This window comes from Hyposmocoma kahamanoa, unplaced genomic scaffold (genome assembly GCF_003589595.1).
Source record: "Hyposmocoma kahamanoa isolate Upper Pololo Valley unplaced genomic scaffold, ASM358959v1 79, whole genome shotgun sequence".
In the NCBI taxonomy this organism is placed as follows: Eukaryota; Metazoa; Arthropoda; class Insecta; order Lepidoptera; family Cosmopterigidae; genus Hyposmocoma; species Hyposmocoma kahamanoa.
The window spans coordinates 5,688,655-5,716,228 of NW_020653993.1; the positions used below are offsets into that span (position 1 = coordinate 5,688,655).

The 27,574-nt window shown below is 36.8% G+C and overlaps 2 long non-coding RNA genes across 2 annotated transcripts; one reads left to right on the forward strand and one right to left on the reverse strand.

Annotated features, from left to right (window-relative positions):
- The first annotated feature begins 1,391 nt into the window (after nucleotides 1–1,391).
- Nucleotides 1,392–6,194, forward strand: LOC113233645. The gene is made up of 3 exons (XR_003310724.1): nucleotides 1,392–1,627; nucleotides 4,507–4,632; nucleotides 5,981–6,194. It is a non-coding gene; the product is annotated as an uncharacterized LOC113233645 (long non-coding RNA).
- Nucleotides 6,195–9,475: 3,281 nt separating this feature from the next.
- Nucleotides 9,476–25,599, reverse strand: LOC113233587. Its single transcript, XR_003310718.1, has 2 exons — nucleotides 25,522–25,599; nucleotides 9,476–10,018 (listed from the first exon to the last, which is right to left on the reverse strand). It is a non-coding gene; the product is annotated as an uncharacterized LOC113233587 (long non-coding RNA).
- Nucleotides 25,600–27,574: the final 1,975 nt, after the last annotated feature.

Consider the following 27,574-nt stretch of genomic DNA (forward strand, 5'->3'; position numbering starts at 1 on the left):
GATTAATGCAAAAAGAAATGTTACTTACTTATCAATTATTCTCAACGCCAAAAAATTTAGAAAAACAATTAAAAAATATTTTACAATGTTCCAAAAGCAGCAATTTTCAACACACGTCAGCCAATTTAGAAGTAACAGCGCGTTATGTTGACTTCATATAAAAAATGACACATGTTTCAAGTGTTGCCACTTATCATAAACGTAAGTAATGATACCAGGAACAATGTCAAAAAAAAATACCATGTGGGAATGCATTTCTTTGCTCCTAAATTACTTATACTAAAAGCTACATAATGTATGAATGTTGTCCCTAATAATTTGGCCACCCACTGTACATCAGTCTCAGAGTGACGAGCGCAGTGGCAGTGTCCCTCAGATTTTTGTAATTTAATGGACAGGCGTGTCGCTTACCACCAGGCACACGAATTGCTCGTCCTGTTACTAGGTATCATTAAAAGTACCGTAGTGTATATAAAAATAAAAATAGTCAAAAAAATCATGACGGATTATGAATTTAAAATCTCCATTGAACGCTGAAAATTTGTAGTTAAATTTCAATCAATTCTATTCTACATCTATTAAACGTCATTTAAGTTTAATACGGTTCCATTTCGCGCCAATTAAAAAAAAATAACTAAGAGATTGAGGCGAATGGAATGGAAGCAATTTTTTTTTGTACACAGCGTAATGAAATTTTAGCCGATAGCTGCGGAAAGTCCCGAGACTACGCGAGAATTCTCTAAAATTTTTTGGCTCGAATCTAGTTTGACATAAAGTTAATTATGCTTTGTACTATTTCGTTACAACAATTCGCCTCCTTTCTGAGGCAATGTCAATTAAGCCTATTTTGCGTCACCGGATAAAAGGGGGTGGTTAAGAGCCTTCAGGTCGCCTTATTTTTCGGTGGTGGCAGAACTTCGCTCTACTGCTGCGTAATAATGAGTGATAGAGTGACGAAATTACCAGAACTAATTAAGATGATTAATTTAGTTGAACCTGGAACCCTCGCATCAAGCGCTTACAGAGCTAATCACAAGGTCACAGAAATCGACAAATTAGAAAAAATAGAGTTAAATGTTAAGGTACTTACTGCTATGATGCAAGCAAATATATACACAAAAATAAGTAAAATGTCGAAATGAAACTCCATTTCAAAAACAATAACATCTTATTTACTTATTTTCAACAAAAACATATTGATAATCTACAGAGGTATACAGTAACAATAAAGTTTTTTTCGTACCTAATAAAATTTTTATGTAAAGTATACTTTTATGAAATACTTTTATTTACTTATTATAATAAAATTTATTACGCAATAATACGAAAATAGTATATGGCAATGTTAGAGTCCAATAACATTTTAGAATACGGAACTGTTCATAACATAGAAAATCTTCGATCAGATTGGGCTGATTATATTATAGGCACAGACGTGTCGATTTCATCACAATATTATCCTTCACCGAGAAGCTCCTGGAAAACTTCAAATTATATTTCGCACATAAATACCGAGAAACTCAGGGGTCAGCTTTGAACCCGCGGCCTCGGCTTGAGACGCGCTAGGTCCAAACCATTAGGGAGCATTTTTTCGACACGAATTTCTCGCGTGCTTCTAACTGTCATGGTAAGGTACGCTCTATTTGTTTAGCTTTTACGTTTTAACTTAAACGAGCTGCCCGGACGCGCGGGCGAGACTGGCTTGTCTTTGGTCTACGCGGGACCGCGCTGTTGAAATATTCAGAAGAATTTAAATGTTATTGCCTAGTAAATAGAAGTCAGAACCGTCATTAATGTACGTACATTAATGACGGTTCTGAACGTGATTCGCCATTAAGGTAGCAGGACGGTCGCTGCACGGCGGCTGCGCGGAAACTTTCGCGTCGTGTAACTGGACGCTTAGCCTACCACGGCTTTTACTTTTTTTAATAATATTTATGAAAAACACATAAAAAGTACAATACGCCGAGGCAGACAGGACCGCTGTGATCATCGAGCTCCCTGAACGAAGTTTGGTAAATAAAAAAAAGTTTAGAGTTCTGTTCGAACTCTCGCATACTTGGCAGACCAGATACCTTATTCTTTCACATTGGTGCATATGAAATAATCTACTCCGGCATTGGCAAACAAGCACTGCGTAACGAGGAAACCGAAACAGAGGCTGAACGCTGTATTGAATGCTATGCAAATGAATTGTACTGTTTCTGAGTAAAACTTGTAGCTGTAGCTCATATAGGTAGTATGACGCTCGTGTTATATAGGGTGACATTAATAGTGGCATGGTTTTTAGAAAATTGAACATTTTTATTTGTGAACAAATAAAAATTTTGCTAGATGGCATACCATACTACAAAATACCAACTGATTTAGTGGAATAGTTTTCAAACTGCAGTGGTTTTGGTGATTATAGTAGAAAGTTCACAGAAAAAGCAAAACTTCCGAACTGTGATACTGGGAACTAATATTTATTTTAAATGCATCACTATGATGTGTACTACAGTAAATGGCCTTGTATATGGTTATGGTTACCAGCTATCTGTTCTTTTCAACCGACAAATATCTTTGACACATCTTTTTGTTCTGAGTTTACATTAATAATTCTGTAATCTTCTTTTGTTATTACTACAACTGTAATTTATACAATATCAATATCGTACAATTATACACCGAAATACTGGGACTCGCTCGAAAAGTTGTTTTCTGTTACTTGACCATTTCTTTAATACGGGTTCTCCACACTGCAGCATATTAACCAGTTCATCTTGTAATGCGCATGCTTGAGAGAATGTCTCTCTAAGCCAAAAACCAACTTTTGCTTGAAAAATCTATTTCTAATTTTCTATCTTCTGTGTTATCTATTTTGTGCTCCTTTGAACTTAGCTTTAATAAACAAGACTGTGCCATCTTCTCGCCAGTCGAAAACAAACGCTCGCGTCGCTGCCATCGTATTGAAGGAAGGAACACGTGAGTACTTTGGTACTATTTTAACAAGGATAGCAGAGGCAAAATAATTACTCTAGCGCCCTAAATACAGCCGCTTGACTCGGTTTCGTTACGCCACAATCCTCATTTCTTTTTATTAATTTTTTTTCTTAGGAAAAATTACTAAAAATTATCCGTGTTCCTAGTTTGACGCTTGGAAGTTGAATTTCTAATATGAAACAGTACCTCTACTATTATTAATATAAAGATCAAAGAAAGAATCAAAGAAATAAGCAACATAAAACTGAATGACTCAGAACTCATGCTTACATAATATTACAAAATCATTATAAGTCTACGAATTGAATTTCATGACGAGTGGAGAAATTGAAAATTGTTTTGGCAACACTTGACGTAATGAAATTTAACATCATGGCAGTTGTAATTTTATCAGCTGCCTATGCGTTGCCTTCGAGAGCCCTGGGCCCTGATTTTAATTCAGACCGGAATCGATCCGATCGGATAGCCCACCCGCAATATTATATGCCTCGATTCGGAAAAGAATCCAGCTGCTGGTGACTCGTTATTCGATGAATCCGAAGGGAGACTATTGCACATCTTGCAGGTTCGAGGAACTAAAGGACGAGTGATACTCGCGTGGTCTCACAATGCCAGTCTCAATGATGCGAGGTTATACTTCTATCGGTTACACTTCTTTGGCGGGTGGGAGTAGAGCTCTTTGTGAAAGACTTCTCTCTTCAGTACTGCCATCTTATTTATTTCTGCCGCCAAGGAGTAATGTCAGCATTTGAATTTGAAGTGTAATTACAGGCACGTGGAAATTTTTAATTTTGAACTCAGAGTGATAGGCGCAGTGGTAGTACCCCTCAGATCTTTGCGACTTGAAACTCTGAGTGGTACTGTCGCTTACCACCTGGTGCACGACACGATCTCGTCACTTAAAAAAAAATTTCAAATCAAGATTGCTCTATGAAATTTATTATTTCCTATATCCTCGTCTAGAAAGTACACGTGCCTTTGCCTATCAAAACACGATTGCTAAAGTCAAGGAAAATATATAACTGTTAAAAGGTATAGCTATAATAAAATAAATGGAAAATATAAAACTGTTTTTGTTGACCTCTAAAACCCAAACTTCCGTGCTGTGCGAATTTACGAAAGTAGACGTGAAAGTAGACGTTGGTGTTCTCACTTAATTGTTCAAATATAAGATTTCGTGAACGTTACACAGTGTCATTTTATATTTGAATTATCTGATGTTGTTTTTCAAAACATGTACTAGTAATCGTACTTAATTAATCAATTAAAAGTTTATCTTGCCTGGTTAGTTATAAGGTTTAAAGTGCCGGATTAAAGACTTTCTCAATAATAATTAAATTCGCTTGTTTACGTAGACCTCGAAGGACTTCGAAGATTGGAGTTTGGAAAATAGTATTATAATATCTTTGCAACGTTAAATTCGTTTCATAGGAGGTCATTCGTCAATTGTCGATTCGTTTGACCATTCGGAATTGATTAGTTATTCTGATTTCTCGTTTGAAATACAAACTTAATTGATTTCAGACGCAGTTTTTAATTATAAAGCAATAAGGAGTCATATTCATTGGCGTTTTGATTTTTATTGGGAAAATGTACTTATTGTACTTGTTTTTGTTCGTTGCCGCTTCTTCCGTTTTTGCTAAGCCGCAGGTAAGAAACGTATTCTTACCTTATTCTTATGACGTATAATACAAATATATCATCAGGGATAATGCAAATCCGCGCATGTAAAAGGCGTGTATCTACACTAGAACAAATTTTAGAGGAGAAGGATTTAACGTTATCACTTTGGTATTTCTGTGGTTACGACTTTTATTTTTGCACAGTAAGCATTAATTTATGTTGCCTACGGACTGATAAACAATAGATTCCCGTAAATCACGCTAATTTGGTTGCAACGACATTTACGTGGATTTGATATAGACACTAATTTACCGAAATGGAAACTCATAATCAATGCTAGTTACGGATAATTGCACTATCTCCGACGATGTAACACGGGTCTGTATCACAATCCGATGGAATTACGCAGAAAATACTCCATTTGAATGATCTACATATTGTGTTCATGAATACATATTTTGACGGCCTCCGTGGTCGAGTGGCTTGCCATCTCTGAGGCCCCGGGTTCGGTCACCAACCGGGTCAATGAAGACAACTAGATTTTCTATATTGTCTCAGGTGTGCGTTTTATTTTACTGTTGTTGTTTTCGGATTTCCATAACAGAAGTGCTTTAATAGCTCATACTTTGGAAGCAACGCATGTGATATTGTTTAATATTTATTTATTTATGAACAATGAAAAGTTGTTGAACAAAAGCGAGGCGTACACCTTGTATCTGGTACAATCTAAAATGTTCTGCAACACTACACTTACGTAGTGGCATCGAATTTCTAGCAAATAATCAGAATAACTTTCGCCATACGCGGTTAGACGGTTGTGTAGCAGTAGAGCTCCTTGTGAAACAGTTCGTCCAGGGTAGTACTGCCACCGTATTTCTGCCGCCAAGCCGTAATGTCAGCATTACTGTGTTCCGGTTTTAAAGGGTAAGGGTGTTGGTGAAATTACAGGCACATGGGACTTGTCAACTTATGTCTCTGGGTGACGGGCGCAGTGGCATTGCCCCTCAGATCTTTGCGATTTAAGCTCTAAGTGGCACTGCAACTGTTATGGACAGGCGTGTTGCTTACTATCAGGAGCACCGACTTGTTTGTCTCGTCACTTGATATTATAAAAAAATACTGGAAGGTACTTTAATATTTGTAGCTGCTGGCTGAAGCTCAGAGAATTCCGTTTTACTCAGTGGCTGTACTCTATATTCGATGTATTCAACGAATTCGTGAGAGAAACAAACAAGTAGAGGCGATAGAAGAAATCAAGCTTTTACTGCTTTTGAAGTTATGAACCTGTATTTTGGGTTATTCTAAACAATGTTACTTCGTAAAACTAAAGACCATCTTTTTGACGACGTTTTTAACATTTACTTCAATTTATCAGGTACCTTATGACTATATACCAATTGGTCGAGTCCGGGATGGTAATGCAAGACGTGGTGAATTTGGCGGACCCCATCCATCGGACAATTTCTTCAACTATGAAAAAATGTACCCAGCACGACGCAAGTGGCTGGATGTTACTGTTGATAAATAAATTTATATAAAATATTTTTGGTTCCTTTCCTTTTACGTCACTTGGTGAAAAGTGAAAATGTGGGTGAGGATGGTAAATTGAAAATTGTATACACAAGGTGAAAATTTGAGATGAGTCAGCAAGGGCTACCTTAACCATACTAGCTACAGGAAAACGGTCCTAGAAGGCAGTCCATGAATTTCGAATACATTTAAAAAAGAAATTATACAGTCAGCGAGATAAAAAGCAATTTTCCCGAAACTTTCTTATTTCATGGTACTTGATCCTGTTACTGGTAAGTATCAAAAGTCGCTATGGGACCAATTAAGGTAAGAGTACTAGAAATATCAGAAATCGCAACAAATTTTAGCTGCCCTTGCTGATTGGCCCATCTCAAATTTCCACCCTGTATAAAGGTCCCAATTCCACACAAAAAATGAGAAAACTTGTTAATTGCAAAGGTGTCTCCGTAGTATTCTATGGAGACTCTTTTAAAAACGAAAAAAATCTCACCCAAAACTTAGTAATCAACGGGCATTCTCGCCTTATACTAGATCCATGCCTGATGCCTGGCAGTAAAACGTATATTGTAAAATATTTTCTTTACACGTTCTCAAGTTGAATGCAAGGTAGAGTCTAATGGTGGCACTTCACATGGCGTATTTGATGTATTTGGCAAACAATTACCATGTGTAGATAGCGTGTGTGACAAAGTATGTGCCTTGTTTGCCTATTCGGCAAATACAGCAACCACAAAACCGCGTTACCGCTTGCTGGTCCACACTATAGTCATATTAATTATTTTAACTCCTTATTTGGTTTCATGTGCAGGCGGTCGTATTTGTTAGTGGCTGCATATATGTCTGTGCGTCAAATATTTTTCCAAATACAACAAACACCCAATAGCGAATACAAGTAGCCTTGAGAAGTGACGCCATTAAGACAAATTCTTAGCGCTGTAACAGTGTTGGAATTGAGTTGTGTGTGACTATTGACGGCCCACATACTGTTTATTTTATATAATTTTGTGAATATAATTAGTAAATGTAACGCTCTGCAAAGATGCCTGACCTCACCACCGACCAGTTGGTTCTGGGTTGATAATTGTGAAGAAAAGTTCTCCTCTCTCAATTAATCCATAGTACCTATGTAAGTAACAGAAATACCTAAAATTATGTTAGTAAAATTATTGAAAAATGTAGCAATATAACTATTTTATTATATGCAAGGAAGTTAGTCGGTTGAGGATAGCCGAGGCATTACATTTGCCATAGTCTAGCCCGTGAGCCGTAAGATTAATTTGGTATAACTTCCGTTCACCTTTCGAGCTCTACTGCTAAGTATTTTGAAAATAGGTAACTGGTTTACAGGAATAATGCCGGTGACAGTTAAAAATAATGGTTTCTTTAGAAAGAACAAAACACAAGTGAACGGTCTTTTTGACCTTTGTTAGTTTTTTTTTTATATAAAATATAAGATTTTGACTTCCATCTCACCTGATGGAAAGTGACGATGAGGTCGACGATGGAGCATTCAAATAACACATATTCACTTTCGCCCTGAAAATGCCGAATATAGCGTTCAGGGAATAAGTCTGCAGACAGAATTCCACTCCCACACCTTCACCATTCGCATCGTTCCAACGCATCTGCGGTCTCCCTCTGGAGCATTTTTCGCCTCAAGGTCGCCATTCGAAGACAGCTTTACACCAGGAGCCATGTTTTCAAGCATCGTCACTCGTCCACCGCCACTTAAGCCTCGTTACGCGTTTGATGACATCTGCGACTCTGCTTTCCTGTCTGAACCGCGTATTTGTTTTGCGGTGTTTGCGGGTAATTCCAACCAGATTCCAATCTAATGATCTCTGGGCTACCGGTAATTTGTGTATTATGTCGTTTGTTAGCACCCAGGTTTCAGCCCCACATGTTATGTGGCAGGACACACTGGTCGAATATTCTTACTTTTGGTCCGCCGTGAGATTCATCTTAAAACAAACTCCAGCTTTGAGTATAGTACGCACGTCAAACGTATATGCCTGTTAGTTTCATTGAGCTGATTTTCTTTGTCCATTGTTATTTCCTGGCTCAGATGAATTTACTTATTCACTCTTTCGATGACACTTTTGTTCACTGTCGTTTCCACCAGGTTTTCCACTTCGTTAGTCATGATCTTCGTTGTATTTAGATTCTTTTCTAAGCCAACAGGGATGTCAGTGGGAGACCGCAGATGTGTTAGAAGGATGACATAAGTGGTGAAAGTGGCGAGGTTGAATTGGATACGTTCGCTGCTCGCCTGATCCCCTAGTGAGACCAGCGGGCTCTGGACAGGGACTCCGGAGCCTGCATTGCACGGCCTCACTCGTCTGGGGGGCGGGTCGGAGGACAACCGACTCGTCCCTCCGTTGGCGCGGGAGCCCTGGCGCAAGCTAGGGCGGCCGGGCGGCGTCGTGGTGAATGTTCACTGATCCCACGGCGCCGACTCAACCGGCGAGAGGGAAACCCGGGGGGGTTTTAGTGGGGTAGGCCTTCCAGTGTGGAGGGAGAGTCCCCACATAACACCTGAGTCTCCCTGGGCTCAGGGGTATCCATAAAGATTTCCCCACCGTCAAAAAAAAAAAAAAAAAAGGTTGAATTGGATACAGGCGGCACAGAACCGACAGAAATGGCAGAAACCGAATGAGGCTTACACTTATTTTTAGACTATTTTTTCTATGTCTATGTCTTTGAAGAGTAGATATTAAAAAACCTGAAATAAAGAGAATCTTTTTCGAGGTACACTTAGGGGGAGGCCAGGCAAGCGCAATTTTTGTGAGTTCTGAGTTGCTTTTTTTGAGTTCCGTAGTTTACATTCGACTGAAATTCGATTGAGGTGTCAGACGAACGCTTGTCCATTAAAAATAGTTTGCATTTATGAAATGAATGATGTTAAAGTAAGAAAAAGCTACTACATCCTCTCGTAAGGAAAGATTAAAGTGTGGGCAGTTTCATAGACTATAATCATGCGAATAAAGTTTTCCTTCACCCCTCTCTCCACCCGCACAAGCACGTCAAACAGTGCGACCGAAGTTCTCATTTTGCGTCATCGTGTGATACGAACCGAACTTTAATATGAAACGGAATGCAGCATAAATTAAGTGATTCAAAAAATGCGACACTCAACTCAAAACATTACGCTCGTCTGTCCTCACCCTAAAGTAAAACAAACCATTCTGACAAAAGCACGCCTCATTACTTTAATACTGAATACAATACATTATCCATTAGTAAACAACTTTCATGTTTGATCATCTACTAAAAACGTAATAAATACAACAAAAAACCAATTCCGAGCTTAGTGGGATATGCCATTAGGTCCAAAATTACAGGTTCGTAAATACAGTGACTGGCAAAAAATAGAGCATATTTTTTGTCGTTAAGAAATTAGCTCAATAATAAATCTTTTTTCATACAGTTGTTTTTATCGAAATAAGAGAAAAGTATTCGTCATTCTTTTTCAATTTCTTGTCGTTGTCCTGAATACCAATGTAGCCTTTTGCAGCTTGTAGCTACCACAACGATTTATTGTTTTATACTCTATATTGTGATGTCAAATTACGGATGTGGTATTTTCTTATTTTCGTACCGTTACTTATTTATTATAATTGACCAGTCACTATAGATACTTAGCCGAAGGTCGTCTAGAAGTTCGAGCGGGTCATCAAGGGTGGTTGCTTGCGGCACGAAGAGATTCTACCAGTTCGTCAAGGTTTACGTGAGATGGTACTGGAGAAGCAAGCTCAGCGTATTGTCCGGTATAGTCCGCGCCACTTCTGTCTTGCAATAACCCGCTTCTTTCTTGCCATGCTATGTTTCTGTCTGATCGTAATATATTTGGAATATAGCTTCTGTTTATATCCAAGGAATCACCCTAAAAAAAATTAAAAAAATATTTTTAATTTAATCATGTATATAGCAGTGTGGGTATGACAGTCAGTTAGGCAAAAAAGCCTCACGTAGAGAATTACGTAAGACTTGCTGACTATCGGTCTGTACCTCAGTTGTAAGAGTGGTAGCTCTGGTTAGACAACAGACTGGTTCGAGTAAAGATTGAAGGATTTTTTTGTGTTTTTTCGGTCTTTATATCCATAATAGTTAGAATTCAGAATTCAAAATATTTTTATTTTTAAATAATACCTATGTTATAGACAATGACTCTCTTTTGTCAGCAGTAAGAAAAGGACAGAACTTTTTACGTTGATTTGATAGACTAAACGTGTAAAGCAATAGAAAGTACAGTGGCATCGATGTTTTGTTTGTTCGGCTAAGTTTTACTTTATGCTACCAAGTAATGTGACGAATAAGTCGTGCGCCTGGCGGTAAACGACACACCTGTTCATAACAGTATCAGTGATGCTCGGAGTTTTCCTTCAAAACCGAAACACAAGCTCACATTACTGCTTGGCGGCAGAAATAGGTAAGGTTGCAGCACTTCCCTGGACGAACTCTTTTACAAGGAGCTCTACCGCTACCAACAGTATTGTTGGCAACTGTACCTGCTGAAAAAAATGAGGAGATTTGGTAGTGGACTCAGAGACGGTTCAGCGGTAGCAACTGCTAGTTGTGCAATGCGTAACGATAAATGAGCGTGCCTACAGCTCCGGTACCGATCTGGAGAATAGGGAGTGGCACTAGCCTCTCGAAGAACCGGATTTGTGACAACCCTGTACATTGACTGATCTGGGGTCAGAACCTGAACTTGTAAGGTTCCTGTGAGCGCACAGGTCATAGTGCTCTTCTCGTATACCCTAAGGTTCGGTAGGGAGGGTTACTATAATAAAAAGTAATGTAGAAAGACATGGGGCAGTGCCTACTGACCCACTTTACACCACTGTTCTATTACCTGTCAAACAATTGACAGTGTTGTCAATTAAATCACTATAGCTATGAATTAAATACATATCAAGTTTTTGACAGATAATTAGTAGAGCCTTAAAGACAATATCAGTGCCAATGATCTTTCGCCTTATGATAGTTGGTTAATCTACTTAAAAGAAGAACCTATCAAATTGACCAATATCAAATTTTCTGTACTTGTCTTACTGATGACGGGAGACATAGTTGCATTAAAAATATGATTAATGTAATAAAATTGACATATTAAATATCAATTTAATATTAATTTTTAAGTTCATTGAATGTCACGATGTTTGACCTAATCATATTCATTTATTTTTTTGTGAAATTACTCCAATACTTTATTATTATTATTACAAAAATACAAAGATCGAATACTTATAAAAAAGTTCCTTCGATCCAGCTGGATTTAAACCAACGTCTTCCAGCAAACTGTGCAGACCTTTGGTTTTAGTTTTTAACTACTATTTTGCCGTTGCGCTATCTACAAAGGCAAATAGAAAAAGTCGTAATTCATCCCGTGGCTTACTTGGCATAGCGTCTGGCATGGTTTGCTGGAAGACGTTGGTTCGAATCTAGACAGATCGAAGGAATTTTCTCTAAGTGTTCGATCTTTGTAATAATAATAATCTAATACTAAACTAATAAATAATATTAAGTATATATTTATCTGGTATTATGCGCCTATAATGCAACAGATAATAATTCACGGTTCATAAAATAATATTATTCTTTCGTATGTATGCATTTTATATATATAAAAATTACTTCTCATCTTGAAACTGAAATGTTACTTATGATAGTGAAGAAGTTAGTTAAATTAGTAAATTAGTGTTATGCAATTTGTAAATGGTGTAGCTTTGCCAAAGCCTGCATTGAAATTGAACCGTAACGAAATCAAAATTACATTTTTATTACCATGACATTAACCAATTTTCTCCGTGCACATAAAAGCAGATTAAACCATTAGTAAGAAAAAACTTAACGTTATTAATTACAGTTAAAATATGAGCTTCCAACCCCTGAACTACGTATAACTGGGTACGTTTAGGTAATCAGAAGATTGCAAACAAGCGAGAGCTGTCAATAATAGATTCAGGGGTATTCAACTTGAGGTATGACAAAAAACGTTGACGTATGAATAAATGATTGCTATGACATATTTAATAAAATGAAAATATAATATTTACAGTACTATTTTTATAAAATTCAGAACACGTGTTTAACGGCAGATTTTCCTTTTTTTTGTTCGCTACTTTCTTGGAGAAGGAAATGTAAGTAACTAGCTCAGTTACTTAGTTTCAACATGCAAAAACCCGTAACAAACAATATAATAACCTTAGAATAATAACGCATAGAAACCTAGTCCGCACACGCTAAGTGAGGCAAATTGAAGCGCGCCAAAAGGGCCTACGCGAGCGGGCGGGCCTTCAGTGCTCAAGGTCAACTTGCACCGCGAACAGATCAAGAATTTTAGCTGAAAATGACGAAATGTGCGGTAAATGAATGTAAAAATACGTCAGACAAACATAAAATAGATATTAACATCACATTCCACAAGGAAGTAACGCGTTTCAACTTGTATTTTTATATATATATACACTAAAACCGAAAATTAACCTACTACTAAAACTAGCCTACATGAATTTGATTTTTGCCTCACCTGTGACAGTTCGTTTGATATGAAACTATCATTTATTAATCAATATTATTCTAAGATAATAACATAAAAACAAAGAAACGTCACAAAAATGTAGCAAAAAACAACAAATTGTACAGGAAACAAACAATAAATTCGGTTTCGAAAGCCAAATATTGCATCAGATAGCAATGAACTGCCTAGAGTTGACATTATGAGGAATATTATTTTATACTTTGGTCGCACCATATTTTGTTCGCCAGAAACCTCGTTCGGTTTGAAGCCTCAGCATTTTTTTACATACTGCGGGAAAATAAAATATTTTTTCAAATATGAAAATATTCTTAGGTTTTCGCGATTGTTACACATCAAATGGAAACGGAAATGAAAATATATTTCAATTGGGTGTATAATGTATCATATACATATTTTTTACCTAATTCTATTTAATATTAACTTTTTGGGTATAACAATTCACTTAATTTAACAAATGTTTAATATAACTCTATGATTTAATTTTTTACAACAATCTTTTACGAAACAATTATAAGTTATAAACCTCGGTTTACATAATTAAATAGATTATTAAACTGAAGCAAATTTGAACTAAAACATGTTCGGAAACGTAAACAAATTCAGTTCATGCGCTCACCGGCTGCTGCCGCGACACGCTTGCGTGACTCGCGCTGCGTTTTCATATTTAAACCTAACCTAACCTGCCAAAGGACGGGGAACATATTACAGGGTGTAAATATCTCGTAAAATTATCTGTTATTCATTATTATAAACGAGAATTATATGATATTAAGTTATTTTAAATGAGCGTTGTGTCTATTAAAATTAGTATTTCATTTTCACACAAATCAGGCACACCCATTTGAATTATCTATTATATGTAACGTAGAATTCGTGTATGTTATTTGAATGGAGTAACTGAAGTAAAGCCTTAATTGACTTAAAATTTGTTCAAAGATATACTTTTCGATGGTTTGTTTACATTCTATTCATTGGCTAATAGTACCCAGTTATAGGTAAAAAAACGGTATTTTGGGACTTGACTTTTATAGAAAACTCAAACTGTTTTGCACAAATAATAGTCGCATGTTGACAAAAATTTAATTAATTTTATTATTTGAATAAATACATAGTTAAGATTTCTTTGTAATTTCGCTACATAATACTGCGTAATTACATTACAGTAAAAAAAAAGTTAAAATAACAAATATCATTTCGCGTATCATCGCGTTTTTGCCCTTTTTGGTTTTATAATGACCAAAAGTTTGTGCCCTTATGTAACCTTTATGTCATAGGTAAGCAAATTGCATTTGAAATTGTCATATTGATAAAAACTCAACTGCTTATTCGTAAGGCAGATTCCCCTGGGAAGAAAGAACAAGAAACTCTAGTTTGTAAATATACATTAGTACATATTTTGTCGTTTGCAATATTTACTTCAAACATCATCGAGACTACCTGCAAGAACTAAACTGGGTTAAATTGTTTGTAGTCACTTTTATAAAGGACAATTTAATGGTTAATTAAATTCATCTTGTATGGATGATTTCCATTATTTTAATAGTTAATATTTAGTATTTAATGCTGTTTCATTGTACTAAGGATTTACTCACAAATTCATAGCAGTACCTGGTTGTTGTCTACTTTAGGCGGCAACTCGTTACTTTGTGTGTTGTATTGTCTGTATGCATATTGCCTTCGTTTTTTGTGACAGGGGAGGACGGGTCGACTTAGTTGTGCGCTCTGAAACGAGCAATGGTCAGAAAGCGTAAACGCGCCTTTAGGCAAAATTCAGTGTGTTGTTGGGTTGTTGTTCAGACTTAATTGTACCGTAAGCTTTAATAACAGGTTCAGAAACAGGTATTGAGGTATACTGGGAAGATATCAATACCAAAATTTCAACACCACTTGGTGACCATGACATTGTATTCTAGGCTGAATTGTTTTTATGACATCAAGTGACGGCACGAACAAGTTGTGCGTCTGATGGTAAGCTACACGTCCATCTATAACAGTTATAGTGCCACTCAGAGCTTTAAATTACAAAGATCTGAGGGGCACTACCACTGCGCCCGTCACTCTGAGACATAAGTTGATGTGAGTCCAATGTGCCTGTAATTTCACCAGCACCCTTACCCTTCAAAACCGGAGCACGGTAATGCAGACATTACTGCTTGGCGGCAGAAATAGGTAAGGAGGCAGTACTATCCTAGACGAACTCTTTCACAAGGAGCTCTACTGCTGCGGGTGAGTGGTAAAGTTGACAGAAAAAGTCTCATAGCTGGAAGAGTAACAACAGTCTGAGGGTATATCCGCACTCCGAGCACTGAGCACCTATGCCATTGACTCAGGGCTTATTTATTCACTTTTGGAGGTATTTAGATAAAACTACTTAGCTATTGTCGATTAAAGGACACAGCGGCTCATGTGGCAACGACGCAGTAGATGAACTGGCTAGACAATGAACAAATACTGACGCCATAGGGCCGGATTTATTCTCGTAGAACTAGATCAAGGATAATAATACACAAAAGTACAAAAACTTTAACATAATGGCCCTAGGGCAACCTTTACTCCCTAGTCAACTCCAGTCTATACCGAAAATTCCTTAAGCTCAAAAGGCAAGAGCTGCGCGCTCTAACTGCCGCCTTAATGGTTCTTATAACGAAAACCTGGGTATCAGGGAAATTCCTCTACGTAGAGCGTGCATGGAAGAGGAGGCAACAGTCGTTCATATCTTACTACTACAATGCGTGGCTAAATACCTCAAGGCAAAGGCGAAGTATCTCAGAGTACTGAGGTCATTTCCCGAAGTCTTCAGCAAACCCAAAACGCAAACGGAAAATAAGCAGTATGACATCGAGTTGCGGGAAACCCACCCGTTACGGCATACCATACTATAGCCGTGAAGAGCTTTTTCCACCAACCGATACGTTATTTTGACATCTTCAGGCAGCTTATGCGGAATAACAAAATTGTGTTGGTTGTGGAAGTACTTTACCCTATGATAGATCATTGTTTTTGCGGCCTAGGACCGATGCCATACGATACGTTGCGTCGGCGTTGCGACTCAGTGGTGGCGCCACTACATGCCACATGGTGCCTTAGCGCATTGAATAAAGGAGTAGGGATGTTGCGGTGCGTTGAAATAAAAGCGTTGCGACCACGCAATACACCGGCATCACTCGTGTGGCATCGCTCTAAGGCCTTATAATATGCTTGAGTGTGAAGAATAATCCAGTTCACACACTGACATTAGTTTTATGTGAATATCGCGTATGGTAGGTACAATGACAGATTTAGTATATGAGAGGTATAAGTCCGAAATTTTTTTCTGCATACCTATATACATCACGCTTATATCCTACTGCGCTAGGTAGAGACAACACTTCTAACACAACACTTCTTTCTTCCGTCCCTTTCGCTTGGTCATAAAGTCACCGTGTGTTTTTTGTACAGTACTGTCAACAGCATAGTCAGCTTTCATGTTGGATTTAGGATTATTCGAATTATAAGTGGCATAAAGTTAAATTAAAATTTTAAATGCAAAGAAGAACATTCTGTTGACTGTGTATAAATTCGTTACATACAATGGAAACTCACAATGTACATTTTTAAATAAATAAATAAATACATATTGTGCCCGAGTACATGCTTTTTGATATAGTTTGTTTTTTTGATTCCTTTAAATTTTGTATTAATTTTGATGGTATGTTTTTGGTTACTCGTTGTTGTCAATTGCTACATAAAATACGTTCCCAAAAATCGTAAAGGATTAAATTTGTATTGAACAGTCATTCATTAATTTTTTGTGAAATTACTCCACTAATTTGTTCAAATTATTAATACAAAGATCGAATACTTAAAAAAATTCCTTCGATTCGGACGGATTCGAACCGACGTCTTTTAGCAAACCGTGCCAGACGCTAGTCCCACTAAGCCACGGAACGACCTAGCACACCTCACAAATTCTTTGTGTGCTTGTTGTCGGATCTTTTTCAACGACTTTTTTTAGCCTAAAGGATTATTCATTTCTACTCTTTCTCACACCATTATAAATCACCAAGCACAGCGTCTCGCCAACACATAAACACCAAACTGTATAGGTAGAATATTTATTTTTATACAAGGTGTATGTAACTAACATCTAACAACAGTTATAATAAAATTAGTGATAATAAAATTAGATATCCACACAAAATATATTGCTTCAATCAGTTCACATAAACATAAAAATCCATCTGGAAGCTGTTTTTCGATAATTCAACTAGCACCAAAGATATTAATGAATAAAAGCAGTAGTGGAGTATACTTTGTCTAGTTTGAACAAAAAGAACAGATTATTAATTAGTATATAGCTGGTATGTTACTATAAAGCTTGTGACTTCATAAACAAGTATTGTTTTTTTTCCAATTTCAGATCTTACACAGCCAGTTTATTTTTTACATATTTCAATTCTGTTTTCACATTTGACTATTATAAATTTATATACTTTTTAATGCTAATAAAATGTTTTAAAACTTCGATGACTGTGTAAGGGTCAGAAAACTAAGACGCCAATTGATGCGATGCGATTTCATGAGGTAAGGCATCTCACTGCCACGTTTCGGGTAACCATTCCTTCGACGATTGTCAACCGTACTGAACATATTTTTTAAATTAGGTAGCGACATGGATCGTAAAAAGAGTGTTGCATTGCTGTTATTGATAAGAAAGTATAGGAAAAAAAACACGAAGAATGCGCGATGCGGAGCAATTCGCAAATTCTTGTGACGCGTAGTGCGGCTCGAAGATTTCTGCGATGCGATATCTATAATGTTATGTTTTCAAGTATGAAATTGCTATTCGAATGTTCTTGTCACTTTGAAATGAAATTTACAAATAAGTATTTACGCTTCTAAATTTAAACTTTATTCATTTGTTTTCTGATTGGTTTGCGTTAAATTTGACGCAAACGATGTTGAAGAAACGAGATTTTCACTGTGTTTTTTATGTGCAAACAAAACGCGTAACGCGTACACACTCATAGTCATTTATAGTCCCACTGTTACGCACGGGTCTCCTCTCAGGATTCCTTTCCCTTCTTTGACGTGCAAGTTTCACCACGATGTTTTTCTTCACTGGAAACTTATGGTACATTTCAAATTACATTTCGCACATCAATTCCGCAAAACTCAGAGATGCGAGACCGGATTCGAATCAATGGCTTCTGTTTGAGAGGCTATGGGTCAAACCATTAGGCTCCCACGGCTTTTATAGGTTATAAATCTAATAAATACTAAACATGGATATTTGTTGTCGGGTGCATTCAGAATTCCGTAATTGGCCGAGATAAATTAAGAAAGTAGTTTATGCTGTAATTATATTCTCATCGAGTATATTTTATTTTATTTTATTCAATGAACAAAGTTTCAACAGCATTCTTAAGCTTATTTGACAAATGTGTCTGCAGTACAAAAGCCAATTACAGAAATTCACTATGTATACAAAATATGTGATATTATGATTACAACATTGGGTAGAAAAATCATTTGAAATTGTACATATGGTACATATGGCGTATGGATCTGTATATATGTTGTGTATGTGTGATGGAGCGTGAGTGTTTGGTTCGCCCCTCCCCCCCCCATTTCCTCAAAGAATGTGCTAGACAGGTAAAACTGACAAAGAAAGAAACTGCTAGCATTGTTAGGGCACTCCGCTTAACTTAAATAAAACTGTTTAAGAAAGTAAGTTAAAGTAAAATGATTCAATTATAATAATTGAGTTAAAGTCAAATAAATTTCATAAAGTTAATGTTGATTAATTAATAAAATGAGAAATAAAAATATTTTTTTTTATTTATACCTCTGATGGTCCCAAGCAAAGCAGTTTTAAATGTAGTTCTAAACATAGAAAAACACAAATAAAAAACAGGTCAATGTCAGAAAAATACTTGTTGTATGTTTTAGGCAATCTCACAGTCATATCATTAGCCTCGTAGTTTATCCGTACAAGCGGTACATGAAAAAGCTGCGTATGATGTGACTCTTCTTAGGAGCTTTTAAGCTGATTATCTTATTAACTAATTCTGTACAATCTAATTTTTCTGAATATATATCGTACAAAATAGCCATATCTTGCATAAGACGTTTATCGCTAAGTGTGGTGAGGCCATGTTTACTACACGACTCCCTGTAATCGTACAGTATGTTATTAGTATCTACGAAAATTTAAATATTTTATGAATTTTATTCGCAGGCGTTCGATAGCGTGTTCGTATCTAGTATACTGTAAGTTCCAAATAGAGCAGCAGTATTCAAGAATGCTTCGAACATATGCATAGTACAACACTTTCATACAGGAAGCATTCCTGAAATCCTTGGTCACTCTACAAATAACATATATGCCTTGTTGGTTAAGTGCTCAAAATGATTAGCGAACGTTAGTTCTGAGTCCAAATAAACACCTAAATCCTTTACGATATCCACCTTGCTTAGAACTGTGTTATTCAATTAGAAATCGTATTTAATGCCTTTTTGCGTCTTGTGAACTGTATGTGCATACACTTTGCCGCGTTAACAGTAATTCTGTTAGTAACGTATATTGCTAGAGCCGATTTAAATTTTCTTGCAGTTTTTGGCAATCTTCTCGGACTTTGACCGTCCTATAAATTTTTGTGTCATCAGCATATACTAAAACGTTTGCATACTTAAGACAGGAGCTAATGTCACTAATAAAAGCTATGTAGAATAAAGGACCGAGTAGTGAGCCTTGTGGTACGCCGGAAGGTATACTGATGAAGAGCTATTTCCACCTATAACTACAGATTGTTTCCTATTCGGTATATACGATTTAATCCATCTGTACAGGTCTCCACGTATGTCCAGCTGAAAAAGCTTCCGCAAAAGTATAATGTGCTCTACGCGGTCGAAAGCTTTTTCAAAGCCTGTGTTGACCTCATCAACCTGAGAATGACTACCTATATACCGATGGATGTCACTTATATAAATGCCTAAATTTGAGACTGTTAATCGTCCTCCTACAAAACCATGCTGCTCATCAGGTATACTCTGTTTTAATATGAGATAAACACTTTTGTAAACGACCCTTTCTAAATATTTTGCAAAAATATTCAAAATGGATATTGGTCGGTGATTCTCTATTCTGCATTTTGAATCCTTTTTGCGAATAGGAACAATATGGGCTTCTTTCCACTTGAGGGAAAAATTCCATTTGATATAGGACGGTTAAAAATGGAAGGAAAAGAGAGAGACACGGCGCATTTATTTATAAACGAAGGCGGGATCTGATCACTACCAGCAGATTTCCTAACATCCAACGCAGAAAGCAGCCTAGAAATTTTATTTTGAGAGACCGATAAAGAATGTATTAAATCACGAGTACTAACTGAAGTTGCTCTTCATTTGCGTAACACTTTGGTGGGGGAACAAACATTTTCTCGAAAGAATTATTGAATGCGGAGCAAATAGTATCGCCGTCCACCAACTGCCTACCCTCGTATGTCATTGAACCTGGATGACCTGTGTTACGCTTGCGTTTAGAGTTAATATACGACCAAAGTAATTTAGGGCTAGATTTGATGTTATCCTGGCAACATAATATATATTTTTGATAACATTCGCTTTGCACAATCTTCACCCTTTTTTTTCAATAAAGAAAAAGTATCGTAGATCAGTTGATTTCCATAGCGCTTCCATCGACGGTGAGCATTCATTTTTTCGTTTGACAAGCAAACAAGTGCACGATTGTACCATACTGGATATTGGTTCAGCTGATTAGTGTTTTCAATAGGAACAAACTTATCAATTATGCTATATAAAACGGAGTAAAAGCTATCAATGGACTCATCAATAGCACCTGGTGAAAGCAATTCCACCCAACCAACATCGTTAAGTTCCATATTAATGACGTCCTAGTTCGCCTTATGAAATAAATAACTCTTTTAATGAATTGATTGAATGAAATTTACTTGATTTATTAAGTGTATTCCTGAATTTAGAAGATCGACGCTCCTATTTTTAAATGTGTCGGACCCGATGGATTCCACGCTATATTAAACAAATTAAAATCGCCAGCAAATATAAACAAATCATTAGTGAACTTATAAGCGACGTCAGTAATCAAATGTACGCTGTTGTCTAAACGAGAGGGTAACAAGTGTCCCGGCGCCATGTAAGCCAATGCTATATGCCTTGTTTTAAGCCTATTGTTCGGCCGTACACGGTGACCCATGCGGCGGAGTATCTCATATATGTTATCTGATAGTTCGGAATCTAAAACATTATCGTTTAGCTCTCTGTTTATTAACATCGACATTATTCTATTAAATAATGTCATGGTCCACGTTAAGCATTGTAAAATTCTAATGTTTTAGTTCGAAGACCACGAACAATTTGATGGAAAATATTTGGTTTATAGCCGATATCTTTATGAAATCTGTGCCTTTAAACAATAATGATACGTTTGGGAATAAATTGTTATGGTTTATGTTTACATCTGGCTTAAATACGACAATGTTAATGTAAGATATGCGAGTTTCATTTTTAAATGAGCTAAAATAAAACAGCGGCATTATGTTTAAGAAAAAGAAAAAATAATATAATTGGGTTGTGTTTATGTGTAGTGTAAATTAATATGTGTATGTATCATTACGATGTAAGTATGAATCGTGTAACAAAAAATGAAGTTAAACTATAGCAATTTGACCAAGCGCTCCCATTACTATTACTATGACAACTTATTAGGGCAGAATACTTAATGAAATTATCTTTTTTAGATCTTCTTCGCAGGATATTAGAATATATGGTGAATTTTCGGCTTTTCTTGTGTAAATCCGGCAGTTTTTTGTCCACACGAATTTATAATTACAGTCTTTAGCTTTCGCTTTACAACTATTTAATAACTGCTTATTTTTTACAGTTAAATGTTCATTAATGTAAACAGTTTTCAGCTCACCTTTCATTCCAATATACCTCGAAGTGATACCACCACATTTACGAACAGTTGACAATACTGCGTCCTTTTTGATACGATTTTGGAAGCGACTATTATATTACGCGACTTTCCCTTAACTAGTCTCTAGCCTGAACACGATGAAAGAAATCCAACTCCTGAGGGGCAAGTGGCACGCCTAAATGTTTAGCGATATTTTCCAGGATCTTCGGCAGATTCTCGTCGCTCACCTCTGGCACACCTACTATTTCAACATTATGAAATCTAGACCACTATCCTTGCTTTAGGGATCCCTCCACCATACTATTTACCTTAGCTTGGGGAATTTTCATTTGATTGCTGAGATTATTATTGTCTGTCTAAAGCTTTTTAATTGTGCCTGTAGTTTTATCCATTGAGTCCTTAATAGTGTCGTACAAATCACTGCATAGCTTTACTGATATTTCAAGCTCAAGAAATTTATTCTCTAGGACGTTCGAGACTGAGATTTGCTAAGAAATTAGGCAGTTTGCGGTTAAATACCATTTCTATTTCTGTTTTTATGGTCTCAAGAATGTCATCTGATTTTATTTCATCACAGCTGCTGCTACATTTGGTCCATGCTGACATTTGTGTTCCTTTCTTAGTATTAATAAATTATCATCTTTGCTATAATGGACGAAACTTGAACAATTTAAAATTTAATTTTTTAACAAATTAAAAATGTAATTACTTTTATTTTTATTTTATTTTATAGATAAGGTACAACAACAGTAGTACTATACTCTTAGATAACAGCGTAACTTTACATTAGGATTGTATTTAATGTCTACCTATTACAGATGTACACAGCATATAATGAAATACCATGAAATGTGATTCCGTTTGTTTTAATTAGATGTTTTGTTATTCTTTCCCACACCAGCGAATGGAACAGCCCTCCATAGTTAGAGATATTATCTTTATTACAAATACAGAATATTTTTGGTATATACGCAGACGTACACACAGGTAAGTTGTTGGCGCTTGTCTATTTCAGCTTTCTAATTTTTGATTTCAATGCAAACGAGAGTTGATATTTACAAGTGATATAAGGCCCATTTTCCTGACGACATGCCAGGGATGATTCATCCCTTATTTATTATTTATGGCCCTTATTTCGTCTCTATTTCTGGTTTATACTCGATGTATATTGGTTATTAAATAGTTTTGAGGTTATTCGGGAAATTCGTGACATATTATCAAAATGAGAAGCAAACTCAATAAGTATGTACATAGGAATATCTTTGCGAAGTGCTACACCGACGAAATTAAATCCGTTATATTGTGAATAACTGAATATTCGAGCGAAATGGAATGACCCAGTTCCGAATGGAATTCAATAATCTTAAAATAGATTATTCGGCTTGGTATTTCAGTGTAGGTGGGGTGGTATTTTAATACCACATTGATTGTAATTTTAGTACAAAGATCGAAACATTTTGATAATATTCCTTCGACCCAGTGTTTTCTAGCAAACTGTGCTAGACGCTATGCCAACTAAGCCACGCAACGAACCAGCGGACCTTACGAATTTTTCTATGTGCTTGTTGCAGATATTTGTTTTGGTTTTTCACGCCTTCTTTGCCGTAGCGCGGTCAGTGACAAATCTATTTCTTCACTCAGCCAAATGTTTAGTGCGTTCTAAGTGTTTTGATCTTTGTATTATAATTATAACAAACTAGTGAAGTAATTTCACAAAAAAATAATTGAATATACTTGTACCTTGTAGTGAAACATCTTGACCATATTCATTAATTTCATATTAAATCTGATATTAGAGTCTGATTGATATCTGATTGTATTAATAGCGCTATATTCATTTTTTATTAAGAGTTTTGGCTTGGATACCAGCCCTTGAGCCATGTCTTCGTTTAATTATCGGGATCCTTATTAAATATTTTCTGTTGTGGTTCTACAACACTATGTTTTCACCTTCTCTTAAATAACTTAGTTCGCTTGTTTGGACTTTCTAAATAGTCTTTTAAGTGGCGGAAGTCAGTATTTATGTTTTCACTTTCACTTATACAATAATGTGATATCATGTTATTGTCACTTTGAACAAAAACTTTGCACTCTTAATTATTGGAATTTTCAGGATAAACTTTTTTGTAATTTGGATTGACCCACGCACGTTACACGTGTGCTGTTACATACATATTAATGTATGTGACTCGCGAGTGTACAACGTAATGTACGTATGCAGCTCGCGAGCCTTTCTCAAACAAGCGTATCTGCGGCGTATTTACCGATCTGTACGCACCCTTAGGGCATTAACATTACAATTGAATATATCAACTACTAGATAGTGATTGCTCAGCACACTGTTCAAACTGTCACTAACTCTACAGAGAAAACTATTTGGTCTTTTTTTATAATATTAAGAGACGACACGAACAAGTCGTGCGCCTGATGGTAAGCTACACGCCTGTCCTTAACAGTTACAGTGCCACTCAGAGCTTTAAATTGCAAAGATCTGAGGACCACTGCGTCCGTCACCCTGAGACATAAGTTGACAAGTCCCATTCCCATTGTCTATTTCACTTGTCGGTTTTTAGGTACACGTTCCATAGTCTTGCAGAGTATGGAAGTGACTGAGATAGGTCTATAGGTAATAGGGTCAGCTCTGCTTCCTTTTTTAGACATTGGTTGCACATTTGCAATCTTCCACGACCTGGGAACTCCACCAGTCTCAAGAGAGAGGCGATACAGGCGTGTGAGAATAGGAGACAACTTAGGCGCACAGTTACACAGGACTATAATTATAATTCCATCTGGCCTGCTAGCTTTATGCACGTCTAGACTTCGCAGAGTTCTGAGTGCCTCTTTTTGGCGTAAGCGAACTGGCGCCACAGTGCATCCAGTCTGAAGTAAAGAAGGTGGTAGGTATCCTGCGGCATCCAGACGCGAACTCTCTGCAAAGAGTGAGGCGAAGAGATTCGCCTTCTCTTCCACAGTATGGGCCAGCGAGCCATTTGGCCTTAGCAGAGATGGTAATGAGTGGCTATTAAAGTTTTTTTCGACCGCTTTGGCCAGGGACCAAAAGGACGTGCTGCCTGCTGGAAAAGAGGCAAGCTTGGCCCCTATTCGGCGCACATAGTCGAACTTGGCCCTGCGTAACACACTTTTGGTCTTCTTGGCGGCTTTATTAAAGGCTTTCTTCAGATTCCGAGTATTAGGAGCTTTGCGTAGTCAAGCATCTGCCAAAGCTTGGTACGCAGACTGTTTTTGTGCTTCAGCACGACTACAGTCAGCGCTAAACCATGGACGAGCTTGGGGTCCATTGGGTATTTATTAATGTATTGAGACAATTAAACGACGTATCATTATTATTGTAAGTATACAACTAAAAATTAAAGCACCTTACATATACTATGCGGTTAATAACTGCTATAGGAAGAAACAAACAGGACTAAGCTGAGACACCAGAGAAATCGATAGAGTTATCTAACCCAGAATTTTCTATCCTAAGAAGACTGCTATCATGTGCATGGTGGTGCGCAGATTCTTCGACTATAAAATCAAACTTGACTAACACTTTTTTTATTAAGAGCGACCGTGTCCGCAGTGTGAGTTGATCTCCCATAAGTTGGAACATAAGAACGAAGACAAAAGCAACTCTTCTAAAAATGATGTCACGCGAGTTGTTTCTACAAGAACCAGCATGTCCATCGCGCAGAGTAATGCAATATTAGCACTGTAGTCGAAAAAAATGGCAATATATCTGAACTCTAACGGGTTTTGACTTTTTGTTGCCAAATCCGCTGAAAGAAGTAGATAAGAGGATGACTAACGGATTACTTACGAACTGATTACTTGTCTGCTATCATGCAAGTGTCCTGCTGCTAAGTCAGATAAGGTAATTTAATTATATGATAACGTTTCTTACCCAGGCATGGTAGGCCGCCACAAGCACACAAAGAAGTACGAGCCACTTCATGGCTACTCGCGTCTTGTGACCCATTTTTTCACTCGCCCCCTTTTATATGTCATATCTAGATTACTAAGTCAATTGAAATGCGTGACATTTAATCTAATATAGCAATCTTACTTATACGATAACGGTGTATCGTTTGTGTGTTTGATTTCAGGAGGCAATAACAAGATACTGATCAAATTTGACGAGCCTAAAAAAAGGGATGGAAAGCGAAGCAATTGTCAGAAGAGTAAGGTGTTTGTGGGTGTTGTTTTTCCTAACTAGTGTAATTTTTCTGGAATCCTCATGGGATGAGGATAACGTTGACGATGTAGCATGCACACCTAAATAATGCCTATTCACTGGCGCCTTGAAAAGGTCCAAGTTATAGCGTTCGGGGAACATGTCCGCAGGCAGGGAATTCCACTCCCTAGCCGCTCGCCATATAAATATGGAAGCGAAACGCTTCTTGCGAATTCTGGGAATATCTACAACATAGGGGTGGAACCCCAGTCCACGACTAGTCCCTGGAGGGAAAGGCGGAATCAAATTATGCAATTCCATCGCACACTCTCCGTGATATATCCTGTAGAATACCGATAAGCAGGCAAATCTACGGCGGTGTTCAAGGCTCTGCAGCTTTGCCTCTACTAATTCCGAGTTACCTATAAGCTTCTTGACACGCTTGTCTATTGAATCCAAGAATAAGTCTATTGAATCAAAGAAACATTGATTCCCACGGAGAGGGGAACATAGCGATTGAAGAATGCAGTGGGGAACATAGCGATTTTATGAAGAAAAGAAGAGAAGTAACATACTTGGCGAGCATCTACCATCCAAGCAGAATGTCCAAAGTATTCGATAAGGTATCTTTTCTAAATTAATGTCTATTGTGTACATTTTATTTACAGTGAAAGAAAATTATATAAACCTGTGCTTCAAAACAGGTTTGTCAAAGTATTAAAAATTTCCATCCCACATCGGGATTGTTGTTGAGTTTAGTTAAGTCCCATCTCGGAGATCTGTTGTGAGCTAAGGACGCAAGACTGATGTGCGACGTCGCAGGCGCAGGCTAGTCGTATTAATAAATCACTTTATGCTTAACGCTTCTTTAAGATAAGAAAATTGATTGAATTTTCTTTTATTGTTTTTGAGAATAAATATTACTTGTATATAGGTATATTTACGCCATACTTACCCCTGTATTATTGTATGTATAAGAAAGAGCCTTTAGTTTTATTTACAATTAACGGTGTAAAATAAATATGTACGTTCCAAAAATAAACAAGTATTATATTTAATAAAACAGATATTTTGCTAGACAGAGAATTGATATGTAAATTCACTTTAAAAGAGAAATTTAAAAGTGATACTTCTTGAAAGAAAGTAAATTTAGTTAAAGTCTACATTGGTTTTGATAAATGTATTAGGTATAGGTACTATAGTTTTGTGATTATGAGTGTAACCTCGCCAACAAACTACTTTTACGCAGTTCGGCGAGAATTTGTAATGCATTTGCTTGTATGCCTTTTGTATGAAATAAATGAGAAAAACAAGATCAAATATACTATTTAGATAACTTTAACAAGTTTGTTACAATTATTAATACAAAGATCGAACACTCAGAAAAAATTCCTTCGATCCGGTCGGATTCGAAACGACGTCTTCTTGCATACCGTGGCAGACGCTATACCAACTAAGCCACGGAACGAACCAACGGACCTCACGAATTTTTCTATGTGCTTGCGTCGTGTCTTTGTACTTGGTCTTTCAACGACTTTTTAGTCGTAGCGCCATCTATGAGAAATCTATTACAACTTAAACTAGTGGAGTAATTTCACAAAAAGTAATTGAATATCAATTCAATAAAAATTTAATTAACTTTAACAATTTCTACATTCCAGAAGTGGCAAGTTCTCCTTGTGCACAAAGTTGGTAGCCAGCAGGAGCTACGCTTTTTTCGTAATGTGTGTACTGTACTGATACACAGTGTTTTTTTTAATGGGACAGTACGGGGAAATCCAAA